The sequence below is a fragment of the Sorex fumeus genome, unplaced genomic scaffold (assembly GCF_029834395.1).
Source record: "Sorex fumeus unplaced genomic scaffold, SorFum_2.1 ptg000015l, whole genome shotgun sequence".
NCBI classification, from domain to species: domain Eukaryota; kingdom Metazoa; phylum Chordata; class Mammalia; order Eulipotyphla; family Soricidae; genus Sorex; species Sorex fumeus.
The window spans coordinates 13,548,202-13,564,185 of NW_026606072.1; positions in this window are offsets into that span (position 1 = coordinate 13,548,202).

Consider the following 15,984-nt stretch of genomic DNA (forward strand, 5'->3'; position numbering starts at 1 on the left):
TCTTGTTCTGTGGGTCTTCAGTCGTATGTGGGGCTCGGCCGGAGCTGCCACGCGGGTCCGGAAAGCGTCCTGGAGTGTGGCAACGGCTGTGGTTGGTGGGAGCAAGCAGAGAAGCTCTGTCCCTGGGTCCGCCGAGCCTGGAGTCCAAGGTCTCAGAGATTTCCACTTTTCTTGTTCTGTGGGTCTTCAGTCGTGTGTGAGTCTCGGCCAGAGCTGCCACGCGGGTCCGGAAAGCGTCCTGGAGTGTGGCGACGGCTGTGGTGGTGGGAGCAGCAGAGAAGCTCTGTCCCTGGGTCCGCCGAGCCTGGAGTCCAAGGTCTCAGATTTCCACTTATCTTGTTCTGTGGGTCTTCAGTCGTGTGTGAGTCTCGGCCGGAGCTGCCACGCGGGTCCGGAAAGCGTCCTGGAGTGTGGCGATGGCTGGGTAGTGGAAGTAGTGTCACTTAAGTGATTAAGTAATTTGGGGACTCATCAGAAAAACTGCATCACAAGAAGTCTAACTTGAGCCCAACTTAGCAGTTCTTGGGAGTCATTGCCGCTGGTGCTCGGGGGACTAGCTGGTAACAGGACTTGAACCCTGGCCTCCTGCATTCATAGAATCACTCCTCTGATTGGACTATCTGTCTAGCAAGTGGGATATTTTTTTGTTTTTCTTTTTTTCATTTGGGGACCATTCCCAGCCATGCTCAAGGGCCATTCCCAATTCTGTGCTTGGGGGACCCTATGGTGCTACATGTAGAGCATGAACTTGTCCTGTTACGTGCTCTCTCAGCCTCAGTGTTTCAGTGCTTCACATGGCAACTTGTCTTCATGCTTCGACTCTCTGATGATCTTGATAATATATAACTAAATCCTTCTTAGATCATCAAAGCACAAAATAGCCTGGCAAAAAAATCTGGCATAATTACAAATGTTGTTAGAAAATTTTTCTTATTACCTCCTTTTCCTTTTGTCATAATTGTGCCCCCCTGCCTATCATGAATTAAATTATTCATAATTATCATGATTATCATGAATTATCATTATTACCTTGAATTCCCTTTCTTCCTGATTTTGATCAGTGGGACACTTGCAAAAGAAGATTTTGTGAAAGTTTTTAAGTATTGGGTCTTATATTTATTTCTCAGATATTTCTCGCTAAATATTTTTAAGTGTTTATATTATTGTTGATTTTCTTAAGTCTTAATCTCTAAGTTCCAGATTTTTCTTTCCTTGGTAAAAAATACTTTTTAAATTGGGGGTTTTTTTTTTAACTTTTAGAAAAAAGTCTTCTTTCTACTTATATCAGCATTCATGCTCGTTGTAAATAATTTAAGCAACATAAATCTTATCGAAGAATGTAATGGTCCTATAGAATCGGACCACATTCACATTTTGGTGGCCGTTCTTCATTTTGCCACCTTTGACATGGAATTTTATATACTGGGGGGTTAAACATACTGTTGTATACTTAACTTATAGAAACTCTGTCGCCTGTATAAGCACCTTTCTCCCTCTCTCAAATTCCTGTTTCAATCCAGATTTTTTAACCAAGTATGTGTTCTTTCATATTACAATCCTTTGTGGATTTCTATAGACAGATGGCAAAGACATTTTACTTTGTAAAATAAAAGTTCTGCCTTGACTTTCTTCATTTATAGTTTATAGAAATTCCTTTATTATTTGGCTTAACTTTGTTAACGACTGTTCCTTATTTTCTGTATTTTTCATTTAGTGTCTTTGGGTAGGCCTGTCCTGATAACACCGCCTCTCTGAGGACTATATAAGTTCCTGGGTACATATTTTTGGTAAAAATATCTATTCACAGTCCACAATCCCAACTGTCACTTTTATCAAATTCTCAAACACCAAGTCAATATTCTTTTCCTAAATTAGCCCAGGCCTGAGTAGCAGACTGCTAGGCACCACTCCTATAACAAAGGGTCTCTATAGGGGCCACTCCTATTCTCAGAGGTCCTATAAGAGCCCAGTGCTACACCAGAGCCCACCAAAGTGATTCAGACTATCCAGTTCTTACATGTACTCTGCCTCTCCTAGTGTTTTCCTAGAAAACCCCAATAAAGATTTTGAGCAAAGCCCCATCCGTTCCAAAGCTTCCCCCTGACTGGCCCTGGTTCTACTAGGTAACTACCAAAGTAGGACCTTTTAAATGTATCACAAGTTCTGTTTCCCTGACCAGGAATGGACATGGTTTCTTGGCAAGCAGTAGTGGCATAGATGTACTGTTTCAGGGGAAATTATTAGATTCATTGCTATAAATCTAGGCATAAAGGGATACATTCCTTGTAGGTGATAGGACCTAGGCACACTCTGGTTTGATGTACCTTGCCTCCAGGTTTTGTGGATCCATTCCATTCCTGGTCTGAGTTACCTTGCCATACCATGCCCAATAAAAACTCAGGTGCAAATCTTAACACGACACAGTGAACAGATTTGTTTGTTACCAAATGAAGACAATATGTCCTCAAACTGCCTTTGGCTTCCTAAGTAACATCAACATACAAAGGCTCTATTTTAGTTTAGCCCACATCCTGGGCAGTGGGTACTGTTTTGTGTTTGTATTAATTAGGGCATCCCATGATTTATCAACCTAAAGGAGGATTTCAACATTTCTTACCACACTATTGAAAGCCTAGGGCACAATATGGAACACCGGAGTACTTGGAAAGAAATGGCTGCATTTCTGAAATGTACCTCCACAGGCAGTGAGGAGTGAATAGTCCTCCTAGTCTAGTCTGCTGTCTAGACAGCACTGAGAAGCTCTGGAGCCCCTCAGGCCAGTTCAACAAAAGTACCTAGTGCCCTGGTTGCTTTCCACTCCTGGGTGCACTCTATCGAACTTCCCTTTCCTTCCCTGAGCTTGACTGAGTCACACTTGATACGGTGCCTCTGAGTACAGTGAAAAGATACCAGTGAACACTTGCTCATGTGTGCAAGACCATTCATGGGGTCAGTGTAGGCCTCGGGGCATCATAGCTCCCCACAAACACTGTTTGAGTCATGAGACTCTCAGCTGTTGTCTGCTTCCTACTCTTACAAGTGATTCATTCCCAACTCAGTAGGATATAAGAGGTTCCCGTCCCAATCAGAGACTAGTGGCTCGGTGTTAAAGGGAAAAAAGGGCCTCTGGTTCCTGGCTCCCCAATCCTCTACCCCCCACAAAGCAAACCTTGATGAGTGATACCAGTGATTTTTATAATAGTGCAGAACATCTAAACTGCGTGTATGGGCTCTTAAGGATTGCTACTGTTTGTCAGCATACAGAGAGTTTTTGCTCAAAACAAAACTTTTTTTTTTCCCACTAAAAAACATTTTTTTTTCCAGACTTACACATTTTTGTGCTTGGGTTTCAATTATACAATGATCAAACATCCATCCCTCCATCAGTGTGCGTTTCCCACCACCACGGATCCCAGTATCCCTCCGACCCCCCCCAGCCCCCATCCCACCCTGCCTCTGTGGCGGGGTATTTCCTTTTGTTCTCTCTCTCCTTTTGGGTGCTGTGGTTTGCCAGAGAGGCATTGAGTAGCAGTCATGTTTGGTCGATAGTCTACTTTCAGCATGCTTCTCCCATCCTGGGAGGATCCTCCCAACACCCTGTAAAACAAAACTTTTGAAGGTTGAAGCAGATGCCACTGTCACTTCCTACGTGTGTTCCTAGTCCCCGAAGACTATGGGGCTGCTGCCCACAGCAGAGGCTACTCTTAAGATCACCGGGAGCGTATCAGGTTAATAGCAATAGGATAAGGGGAGAAAAGTTTAGAGGTCCAGAGACATGAGGCATTCTAAAAGATTTTGTTATTTTAAAGGGGAATGAGTGTCATTGATTATACTGTGAACAGGGCTTCTGCCAGGAAGATCCTACCCAGAAACATCTGGAAACTACCCTTTGAGGTAGCCACAAGCCCAGGGGGGGGAAAGGACCTCTGTAATTTACATAGTAAGTGAATGCTATTCTGGGAAACAGTGCTCATTTTTGATTACTTGCTGGTTTTAAACTAAAAAACACATTCCTAAAAAATACTGGGAAAGAAAAGGTAACAAAATAATATATGGCAGCTGGAGCCATGGATAGGGCACTTGACTTGCACACTGACCCAGATTCTGTACCCCCTATCCTGTATGGTTCCACTGAGTCTGCAAGGAGTGATCCTTGAGTGCAGAGACAGGAGTAAGCTCTGAGCACTGCCATATGTGGCCCCAAACCAAAACCAAAACGAAACAAAAAAATTCTACAAGTATTTTTTGTATGATAAAAGTATATGAGTATACCTTAGGGGTGAATTAATACAGATTAATATGGCCCACATACCCAGTATACACATTATATAATGCACACTTCATACATATGAGAGTCTGAATTCTCCCTCCCAAAAAACTAATCACTGATACTAGTCACTCAGAATTGATGACGTTTTGCTCTTGTCGATGTGACTAATGTATTCTGTGAGTGTCAGTTTCTACAGTCACTCAAGCTGCACTTCTGCACCTCTGCCTTAGAGGAACAAACTTCACCGTTTGCAGGCTGCAGCCATCAAACATAATCTTTGCAGACCAGATCTCTGCGAGGAGGGTTGAAGATGTCTGCTTAAGGGCCGGTAGGCCCTTTTTAGGTGAGATTAGAAACCACTGGCAGTGTGGACTTCCAACAAAGTCAACTATGAGAATTCCAGAAACAGATTTCCAGACAAGAGGGCAGAACTGAGTTGAACCCTCAGACATCTTCCTTGCTGATCATGCCTTTAGTGTGAGGGTGCCGCTATATGCCCAGGTTAGCATTGAATCCAGGAAGCCATTCAGAGGGAGAAAGTGTCACAGGCTATCATTTGGATGTTCAATTAGTCGTGCCTGAGGAAAAGGTCTTGATCTTGGGCCTAAAAAGATAGGCATGAGAAAAGCACTTGGGACCTGGGAGTGTGTCGATGGTATTTGGAACCTGGAGATGCACTTGTCTCCTTGTATCAGAAAAAGCAGTATGGTTTTACCAGTGCTGCTGGAGTCGTCAGAGAAAATTCACTCCAGGTTCTCAGTCCTACCACGTCTGCTCAATACTGCTTCAGTCCACACTGCCAGTGTCTTGAAAGATACAAACCTCATTATGTTGAACTAAGTGAACTTCCTTGAATTGGTCAACCAAGTCATCTGCTTTAGAGCAGAAGGAGTATTAACTCTTGGACCATATTTTTTTAACTTAGAAATAAAAGCCTGGAATTGTTCAGATTACCTGCGGAAAGATTATATAGAGAAGATAAATCCAAAATAAATAAATCGTTTATTTTGTTTGGGGGCCACCCCAAGCACTGCTCAGAAACCATATTTGGTGCCTGGATCAACCAGGGTCAGCATCCTTCAAGGCAAGCACCTCACCCCTTAAACCACATTTATAGGTCAGGACAGAGGTAGAATCTACTGAGGAACCTGAGAATGAATGGCCAGGAAAGTTGGAGAGCATTTCTAGTGTGGTACCCTAGAAATCAAATCAAAACTGCAATTCAAGACAGTAATAGTCGTCAAATGACATTAATAGGTTAAGTAAGATGACAATTAAATGGTTGAAGGCCAGAAAGATAGTATAGCAGTTAAAATGCTTGCTCAAAGTTAAAATCAGGTTGGGGGCCAGAGAAATGGTACAGGAGGTAGGATGCCTTGCATGTGGCTAGCCTGAGTTCCATCCTGAGCACCCCATGCTATACCAGGAGTGATCTGAGTACTGAGTACTGTTGGGCATTGCTCTTCTCCCCAAAATGTGTGGTTGGACACTTGTGTGCATGAAACCCTATTTTTAATAGCACTGTAAATCACTCTCTTAACTAAAAACAGTGGTTTGTTTGGTTTTTTTTTTTATTGGGTCACACCCAGCAATGCACAGGGGTAACTCCTGGCTCTGCACGCAGGCATTACTCCTCGTGGTGCTCGAGGGACCATCTGGGATGCCAGGTATCAGGGATCGAACCCAGGTGAGCCACATGCAAGGCAAATGTGCTACCCACGGTGCTACCACTCTGGTCCCTAACAGCAATTTTTGAAGTGTGGTTGTGGGCTGGAGAGATAGTCACTGGCTACGGTGATTGACTTGCATGCAGATGACCCATGTTTGGGCATCAGTACATCAGTACCACATATAGTCCACTGTGCATTGTCAGAAGTGATTCCTGAACACCAAGACAGGAGAAAACATTGGGTGCGTTCCAACTCTCTTACCAAAATAAAAGAAGAAGAAGAAAATTATATAGTATAAGGTAACAAGTGCTCTGGAGAGAAACAACACAACACAATGTGAGGAGTCATTGTTTAAGCAGTGTGTCCAGAAGAGTTCTAAACAAAGAGAAGCCATGTAGATACCTGGGAGAAGGAAAAAACACTGACACTGGAGGCCAGAGCATGGCTGCCTCATTCACAAACAGTCAAGAAGCCATGCGATTAGAGTAAATGAAGGAGAGTGTTAGGAGAGAGGGTCAGAGAACTAATGCCTGAAAGATGGTGGCCCCTTCAAACAAAAGGCATATTTAGCCAAAGAGTAAAACACACCTCACTGTTTCAGGGAGCAGACTGTGCAGGCATTTGACTTCCCATCTCCATGCCTGCGAGGCCCCTCTAGGAATGAAAAAACAGGGCAAGATGAGAGGAGGACCCCACAACCAAGTCAAAGTATGTAATCCTAATCATTTAGGAGAAAATGGAGTCTTTCTCCTCTGGGTTAAGATCTGCCTACAGTTCTTGTGGGTATACTATTCCCTTAATACTTTCTTTTCACCTTTCAAGATAAATCAAACCATGGCAACTTTGGAAAAGAATGACACAAGATCACTCTGGTCACTGTTTTCTAACAGACTGTAAAGGATGGAGCTAGCTAGGAGGCGATAGCAGTAATCAAGATGAGTTTAGAAGAAAACTGACAGTACTCTCCTGTTATATCAGCAGATCAGGCTACCTGGTAACAAACGAACTACCCAATTTCTGAGACTTAATGCAATATACATCTGACCTAGTTAATATAAAATCCCTCCAAAGGGTAGCCTGAGAGCACAATCCCTCCTCTACTGTGCTCCACCACAGTTCGTATCAGGTTTCACGAGGCAGGAGAAGGCCCCCAAAGCATTTCATTTTTATAATCATGAAGGAGCTGGGTCTGGAAATGTCAAGTGCTTCTGCTCAAATTCCACTGGCCAGAACTCTTATAGACCACAGCAAACCTGCAGAGAAAACTGGGACATACCTGCTGTGTCCAAGAGGGTGAGGAAGTGTACTCAGCAAACTGCTGCCCAGTTTTCTGCAAAGAGTATAACACTGTAGCACTGTCCTCTGCTGTTCATCAGTTTTGCTCTTGCGGGCATCAGTAACGTCTCCACTGTGAAACTTGTTGCTACTGTTTTTGGCATATTAAATACTCCATGGTTGCTTGCCAGGCTCTGCTGTGCAGGCAGAATACTCTCGGTAGCTTGCCAGGCTCTCTGAGAGGGACAGAGGAATTGAACCCGGGTCGGCCGCGTGCAGGGCCAATGCCCTACCCGCTGTGCTGTCGCTCCAGTCTGCAAGAGTATGAATGGGCTTATTTTCCCTTCTATTGAGGGCTGTCACCAAACATTCCAAAAATATAGCAATACCCTTTCTTCAATGCATCATGAGCTAATTCCTTTGCAGATTATAAATTATGAAAAGCTGGCTATTTGCGTTCCCACTTTCCTGCCATTACTGGCTGATTTCACTTACTTGCCATGATGCTTTACTTCTTAACTGGTATTATTCTTCAGCCTACTTAGAGGAGTTGTTGCAGCAAACAGGAATGACAAACTTTGCTGTTGGAGACTACAAATCAGGCCTCTGCCCCTCCCTTTCCTAGAACAGTTCATCTGCCAAACTGCTTTCTCATTTAGAAATCAATGGGGAACTCATTTTACAAGCATGAAAAGGGATATGTAAACTAAACAAAACAAAAAAACAGATGAAAGGGTTTAGACTGCATTTATCCTCTCTCTCTTCTCTCTTCTCTCTCTCCTCTCTCTTCTCTCTTCTCTTCTCTCTCCTCTCTCTCTCTCTCTCTCTCTCTCTCTCTCTCTCTCTCTCTCTCTCTCTCTCTCTCCCTCCCTCTCTGTCTCGGGGGTCACACCTGGTAGTGTTAGGGGAGAGGGCAGACCTGTTCCCAGCGTGGTGCTCAGGGAACCATGGGTGCCAGGGATGGAAGCAGGGGCTGGAGTGCATAGCTATCTCTCTGGTCCTGTTTTCTTCACTTGGGATTTGTTATAGTACATATCTGCCCATCTCCATGGAGTCTGATTTTCACAGCTGTATTGCAGATGATCAGAAAACAATTGTTAAAACCCTAGGGGAGACTGCTTTGAGAATACACCTTAAGCTACTTTTTTCAAAAATCTATTTCAGTAAGAGCTTAAAATGTGGATTTCAAGAGCTGGAAAGATAGTACAGGAATAAGGAATCTTGCATGCGACTGACCCTGGTTCAATCCCTGGCACTGCATATGGTCCCCAAGCACTACTAAACCAGTGTGGCCCAGCACCTTCCAAATGTATCTTTCAAGGGCAGACAAGTCAATTGTTTTGTTTTTGTATGAAACCCAGATTCTCTGGACATATTACTTATAAATTATAACCCCAGAGATTATTTCTCCACACTTTTCATCACTCTTCTGTAAAACTCCTCACCCCAAAAACTCCTAACACTTCTTCTCATATATTATTTAGAATCTAATTGGAAATATAAATATATACATTTATATAAATTATAATGTATAAACCTAATGTCTGTATGGTAGACTTATTATGGAATATCCTGTTAGTAATAAAAGTATCACTAATATCTTCTCTTATCTCAAAATGATGTTTTGTCTAAAAATCAAGTGTTTATTCAAGGGAGTAATCATCCTGAATAGGCAATAAATTATGTCATTTCTTTAGTGGCTAGCATATCTAAAGAAAAAATATACATATATATATATATATATATATATAATATTCCAAAAGCCAAAAACAAAATTAAATTAACCAAAATTTTCACCATTGATATTTTATTAGTAACCAAGGCATGGCTGAACCACTATTGGAGAGCCCTCCAAAATGTTTTTTAACATTTGTCTTCAACATTGAACACTTCAGCGCTTATGAGAAAAACACTGAGTATGTAAGAGAAAGTTCTGGGAAACACTGCATAGGTATTAGTTCCTCCAAGAACCCCCAGAACTTCCACTTGCTGGATTGTTATGTAAGCCTATGGACATTGATTAATTGCCATTATGTAAACTTAGACTGATAAAAGTAAAAGTAAAGTAAAGGCCCTCCCGTTGATCTTCGATTTGCTCAAGCGGGCCTAGTAACGTCTCCATTGGAGACTTTGTTGTTACTGTGTTTGGCATATCGAATACATCACGGGGAGCTTGCCAGTCTCTGCCGTGCGGGCGAGATACTCTGGGTAGCTTGCCGGGCTCTCCGAGAGGGGCGGAGGAATCGAACTCGGGTCGGCCACGTTGGCTGCGTGCAAGGCAAACGCCCTACCGCTGTGCTATCGCTCCAGCCCAAACTTAGACTGATATATAGTTTAAATACAGTATAGCTAACAGAATCCCCAAAACCATAACAGTTACAGTTTTAAATTATTATATTTTTGCTTTCTTGTTTGTTGATTACTTGTTTCAGTTAAATTAAAATGCAGCTTTTCTTGATAATATGTAACTTAGTGATTTAATAAGATACAAATTATGATAGTAATCCTATTTAGAGCCATAAAGAAAATACAGGGGTTTAGGCACTTGCCTTGAATGTGGCTGAATCAGGTTCAGTTCCTCTGGCACAACATATGGTCCCTGAGTGCTGCCAGGGGTTACTTCTGAGCACAGAGCTAGGAGTAACTCCTGAGCACTGCTGGGCATGCACCAAAAAAACACCCAAAAGAAAAGCGTTTTAGCCTAAAAGGAAAGGGAAAGGCAGAGACAGAGGAAGAGAGAGAAGAGAGATGAGAGGAAAGAAGAGAGGAAAGGATAGGAGAAAAGGAGAGGGGAGGGAAATGGAGAAAAGGGGAGAGGAAGGGACAGGAGATGGGGGGAAGGGAGGGGAGGGGAAGGGAGGGGAGGGAAGAGAAGAGAGATGGGAAGAGAAGACAAGAATGTCATAGAGGCAGGCTGGGGTAGGGGTGGCTGGAGGGAAACTAGGAACATTGGTGGTAGGAAATATGCATCAGTGAAGGAATGGGTGTTGGAATATTGTATGACTGAAATTCAATCATGAACAACTTTATAACTACGTCTCACAGTGGTTCAATTAAAAAGAAAAGATAAGGAAAGTACTTTATTCTGGAATGTACTACACAAGAATTTAAATTAATTATCTTTTAGATTTGGCCCTCACAGGACTTTGTGATATTAAGATAAACTAATTGAATAAACTAAGCTGCTGCATGTAACTTTCCCTAATCTAGTTGGTACTGAAAGCAGTTTTATAACATTTGAAATCAGATTAACCAAAGTTAATCTCATAATCACAGTATGACAATTCTTCACAATTGAAAGCTGTTTTTATTAACATTTTCAAATGACTGATGGAGTTTATAGAAAAGTAATTATAATGCTGGTTACTCTGATAAATTGAGGAATGTTCTTTTTCCATTTCTCACTTATATCCTCCTGTCTTGCAGATTCAAATTTTGCATACATCTTAGACTTATGAACAGAGAACTGCCCCCCCCCCCAAAAAAATATCTGAAATTCATAGTTTGCCTTTTCAGTGACAAAAAGAGACGAAGTACCCAGCCTTGGAGGGTGTGGAGATACTGAGGAAAAGAAAGTGTGGGAAATTTTGAGTCATTTTTATCAATGTTCTATCAATGTTTTATCAATGCAATCAGCTTTATCCTCTGATGATGTCAAAGACATTGTCTGAATCTATATGAAATACATATGAACAACCTCCTGTTTTGGCTTTTGGGCCACGCATGGTGGTCCTCAGGTCTTACTTCTGGTTCTGTGCTCAGGGATCACTCCTGGAGGGCTTGGTGGACAATAATGGGATGCCAGAGAAACTAAAAGAGGTTGGCTGCATGCAAGGCAAATATCTTACCTGCTAGATATTGCTACAACATGCAAGGAAACACACTACCTACTATCACTCCAGCCCCTGGACAACATCTCGATGTTTTTGAAGGGCAAAATGTTATAAATACTCCCAACAAATTTTCTAAATCCCTTAATATCATCTGTACTTATTTAGCTCTCACAAAACCTCAAAGATTTATAAATCAGGTAAGAAGGCAATCATATCAGAAGAGGTTACTTTCTTTGAGGCATTTCTCAAAATATAGCTCTCTTCATAAATATAGCAGACTAATACAGTGTGTTAAAACACAGGTGCCGCAGCCACTATCTAGACTTACTCTATCAGCGAAGGCTGGAGAAAAGCTCAATGGACTGGGCCCAGCTTTGCATGCAGGACACCTGGGTCCTACCACAATAGGCAATAACTGAGCCTGCTGTGCCCCCAAACCCAAACTTAAACAAGTAAAACGGAAAACAGAACAATTACGAAACAAAATGAATAACATCCTATAGCTAGAAAATCTACTTTGCAACCTAAAGCAAAGAAATTTAACTGAGTGCAGCTGAGGTCAACCAAACTGCGACCAGACTACTGACTTATGGGGATGAGAATAAGTTTTGCTATAAGCTACTTGTTTGGTTTAAAGGTGTTGTAGCCTTATCATGGAAATAGCTGACTAGCACACTTGGTTTCCAGAGTACATCAGTCTTCTGATTTGCTTTTTCCTCTTTCCCCACTTCTTTCTCTTGTGGTGATTGGGATGGTGCCTGATCACACATGCCTAGCTGTGGTGCTCACACAAGGTTGGGGTGTGGGGTTTGCATCCTCAGCCAGTGGCTGTGCTTCTTTAAATTTGGGGTGCTTCTATTCACCATAGCCAGAATCTGGAAACAACCTGAGTGCCCAAGAACAGACAAATGGATAAAGAAACCATGGCACAGGTACACAACATAATACTATGAAGCTGTTAGGAAAATGAAGTCATGAAATTTGTTTATAAATGAATGGCATGGAGAGTATCATGCTGAGTGAAATGAGTCAGAAGGAGACTGACAGATATAAAATGACTGCATTCATTGTGGTATATAAAAATAATATATAGTAGAAGACTAATATCCATGGCCAGGGACAACTGGGGCTAGGAGGACTGGTCAGTGGTGGGAACTAACCACAAGTATGTGTGGGGCTGAGGGTAGGTAAGATAGAGAAGAGACCAGGATGACAATCATAGCTGGGAATGTTCACTCTGGAGAAGATCTGAGGGTTAAAAGTTGGTAAAGGGATATTTCTGCCTTTCAGTATCAATACTGCAAACCACAATGCCCAAAAGGAGAGAGAGAGAGAAGAAGAAAAGAAGAAAAGCACCTGCCAAAGAGGCAGGCAGTGGGTAGAGGGTGGGGAGTGACAGGAGGGAACTTAGGGACACTGGTTCTGAGTAATGTACACTGGTGGAGGGATGGTTGTTGGAATACCGTATGACTGAAATCCAATCATGAACAGCTTTGTAAGGATCTGTCTCACAGTGATTCAATAAGGAAGTTCATAGATTTGCTCAAGCAGGCCCAGTAACATCTCCATTGTGACAATTGTTACTGTGTTTGGCATATCGAACACGTCACGGGTAGCTTGCCAGGCTCTGCCATGCGGGCGAGATACTCTCAGTAGCTTGCCGGGCTCTCCGAGAGGGGCGGAGGAATCGAACTCGGATCGGCCATGTTGGCTGCATGCAAGGCAAACGCCCTACCCTCTGTGCTATCACTCCAGCCCCAATAAGAAAGTAAAAACTAAAAATAAATAAAGTTGAGCTACTTGCACACATTCAGGTAGTGCTCACCCGGAGTTGTCTTCATGCACAAACACATACTCCCCATGGGTCACACTGCCTGACTGGGGTCCTCGCACTTTCTCAGGTGTGGTGCTTGATGGAGGCTGTGCCCCTTTTGTGTTGGGATGCTTGCACACACCTGGTGATGGTATGACAAGGATTTGTTTGTGATGCATGGGATCAAATACTAGCATAGCCAGCCTGAGGCAGTAGAGATGGGTTTGGCTGCACGTGGTGGCACAGAAGACTAAGCTGATGGTGGACCACTTACTCGGTAGGTTATTGCCAAACTGTGGGTGCAAGCCCGTATGTGACCATGTATTTTCTGATAAAAAAATTTCCTTAAAATAAATTCATTTATGACTAACAGTAAATGTTTGATTTGTATATCTATTTGATATACAAATAGATATAGCTATATAGCCTGGCAAGCTTCCCGTGGTGTATTCGATATGCCAAAACCAGTAACTACAACAGGTCTCACTCCCCTGATCCTAAAAGAGTCTCCAATCGGTAGGAATGACAAGTAAGGAGAGTTGCTAAAATCTCAGGGCTGGGACAAATAGAGACGTTAGTGGCACCCACTCGTGTAAATGGACGAACAATGGGATGACAGTGATACAATGATACAGTGATGATTTTGATATATCTATGTCCCAGGTTATGTAAAAATTTCTCAGGCAAAAATCGATGCTGAGTGGAAAAACCATTGAACTCTCTCCTCCCAGCCCCCCATGCTCCTGATTTTATCCCAACTTAGATGGGGCAGTCTACGGTTCCTTCTGGGTTTCCTGACCACTGGAATTCCCACTGGGCTCTATAAAACCTCGAGCCTCACTCCTGGTATTCTTAGCCATTCTCAAACCTTTAAACATTATTGGGGGGCTGGAGCAATATCACAGCAGGTAGGGCGTTTGCCTTGCACACGGCCGAACTGGGTTCGATTCTCAGCATCCTATGTGGTCCCCCAAGCACCGCCAGGAGTAATTCCTGAGTGAAGAGCCAGGAGTAACCCCTGTGTATCGCTGAGTGTGACTCAAAAAAAAAAATTATCAGGAGGCTGACCACTCTCAGATATATACTGCCCTCCTGGTCCACTGCTGTAACCACTGGCCTACCTGCTCTGTCCACTGGGATTTCTAGGCAGTGTCTTAGATGAATTCAGTTGCCCCCAACAACGCCTCGCTACCTCCCTTCCCACCTTTCCGCCCCTCACATCTGCCTCTTCTTACTACATGGCTATTTTCTCCTTCCAAAGGTTCAAGACAAGCCCCTGGATTCTGTCTTCACTCCATTTCCTTCTCTCACACCCACATCAGAAACTCAGACAATTCTGTCAAGATTCCATTCAGAATAGATTTTAAAGATCCGACCACCTTTCACTACTCCAACCTGGTTCACATCACTTTTGTTTCTTACATGGATTTTGTAGGAGCCTCCTAGTGATTAATTTATTTCTGCCTTTCTCCAACTACTCATCAGTTAATTCTCAAAAAAAAAGCTGCCAGAGTTCTCCTTCAAAAAAAGTTCAGTCGATGATGTCACGTCTCTCCCCCAAACCCTTCCCTTTGCTCTCCTGTTTTGGGACCACACCTGTCGTTCAATGTTCTGGGTCACTCCTGGAGGTGCTCGGGGGACCATATGTGGTGCCGAAGACCAAACCTGATCCTCCTGCATGAGAGTATGTATGTAGCCTGTCGAGCTATCTTTCCAGTCTCCATTTTTAGAAAAACGGTTTCGCCTAGTTTTAGTGTTACGTAATTGGCATATATTACCGTACAAGTTTAAGATGTATATATAGCATAAGGATTTGATTTACAAGTAATATAATTTTTTTGTTGCTTTGGAGACACACCTGGTGGTGCTCAGGGTCTACTCCTGATTCTGTGTTCAGGTATCACTCCTGGAGGTGTTCTTGGGACCATATGCTGTGCCAGAGAACAAGTCTGGGTTGGTTGCAAGCAAGGCAGCACCTCACCTTCTGCACTTTTTGCAGTGCCCCCTCCCCGACCCCAAACGCTTCCTTTGACTTCATTTATCCTGACAATCCTCACTCACTGTCCCATTCAACCACGCTGGCATCCTTGCTGTTTTATGTCTTTTGCTTGTCTATTTGTTTTGAGTTATTTGGGGCCACACCAGGCGTTGCTCAGAGGCGACTCCCATCTCAGTGCTTGGGTTCACTGTTTGGCAGTGCAGTTGTTCAAAAGGCAAAGTATGTAGCCAACCCTTTGCGCGAAATCCAGGCTTCTTGCTGGTTTACGAGCATGAACATCTCAGGTATGTTTATGCCCCGGGGCCTTTAGCTTCTGCTGCTCCCTGGAATGCTGGAAAAAGTTGGAATGCTCTTGGATAGATTCAGAGGCAAGTTCAAGTTTGGGCTCAAGTATCGCTTTTCATTGGGATCTTCTTTGACCTCTTTTAACACTGCAACTCTCCACTCTCCATCCCTTACAATCCTTCCCTTCAAACCCCTGTCACCCAACAGGCACTCCTTATTTTGTTTCAGTATCTGTGGCTTGTCAGCTGCAACTGAGGAAAAAAAAAAAAAGAACTGAAAACATGCAAGAACAGAGAATTTTTTTTCTCTGATTTGTTGTTTGTTGAAGGCTTGGAACATAGTACTACTCAAAATAATTCCTCTCTGTGACCTTTATATTTGAAATTTCATAAGTAGATATAGACAATGACTGATTCAAAGGCAAATACAAACAGTTGTATCTATTGCCTAAAGAATTTCCAAAATCTATTAAACCCACCTCCCCTTTAAATATGAGAGTATAATTTATCTGAATAAGAAGGAGATTTTTTAGTTTCTTAGAATCCAAGATTCTCTTAAATTCAAGCTTTACTGGTTCTTGAGATTATTTTTTCTCATTTTCATGCTTGCTGGCTTTCCTTTTGATGCCCACTTGGTATGTGGGTTCTCAAAGGTTTACACAAAACATTCAAAACCTCTGGCAGGAGGTAGGATGAGGCCAGGAAGGCAAAAACCTGTAAGAGGTTAAACTTCCTTCTGTCCTAAACTTGGCCTTAAAAGAAAACCCAGCAGGATCTCACAAGCTGAATGAAGAGCTTGGCTCACGGATACAATCCTCAGGTTATTTTTCTTTTTTTCTG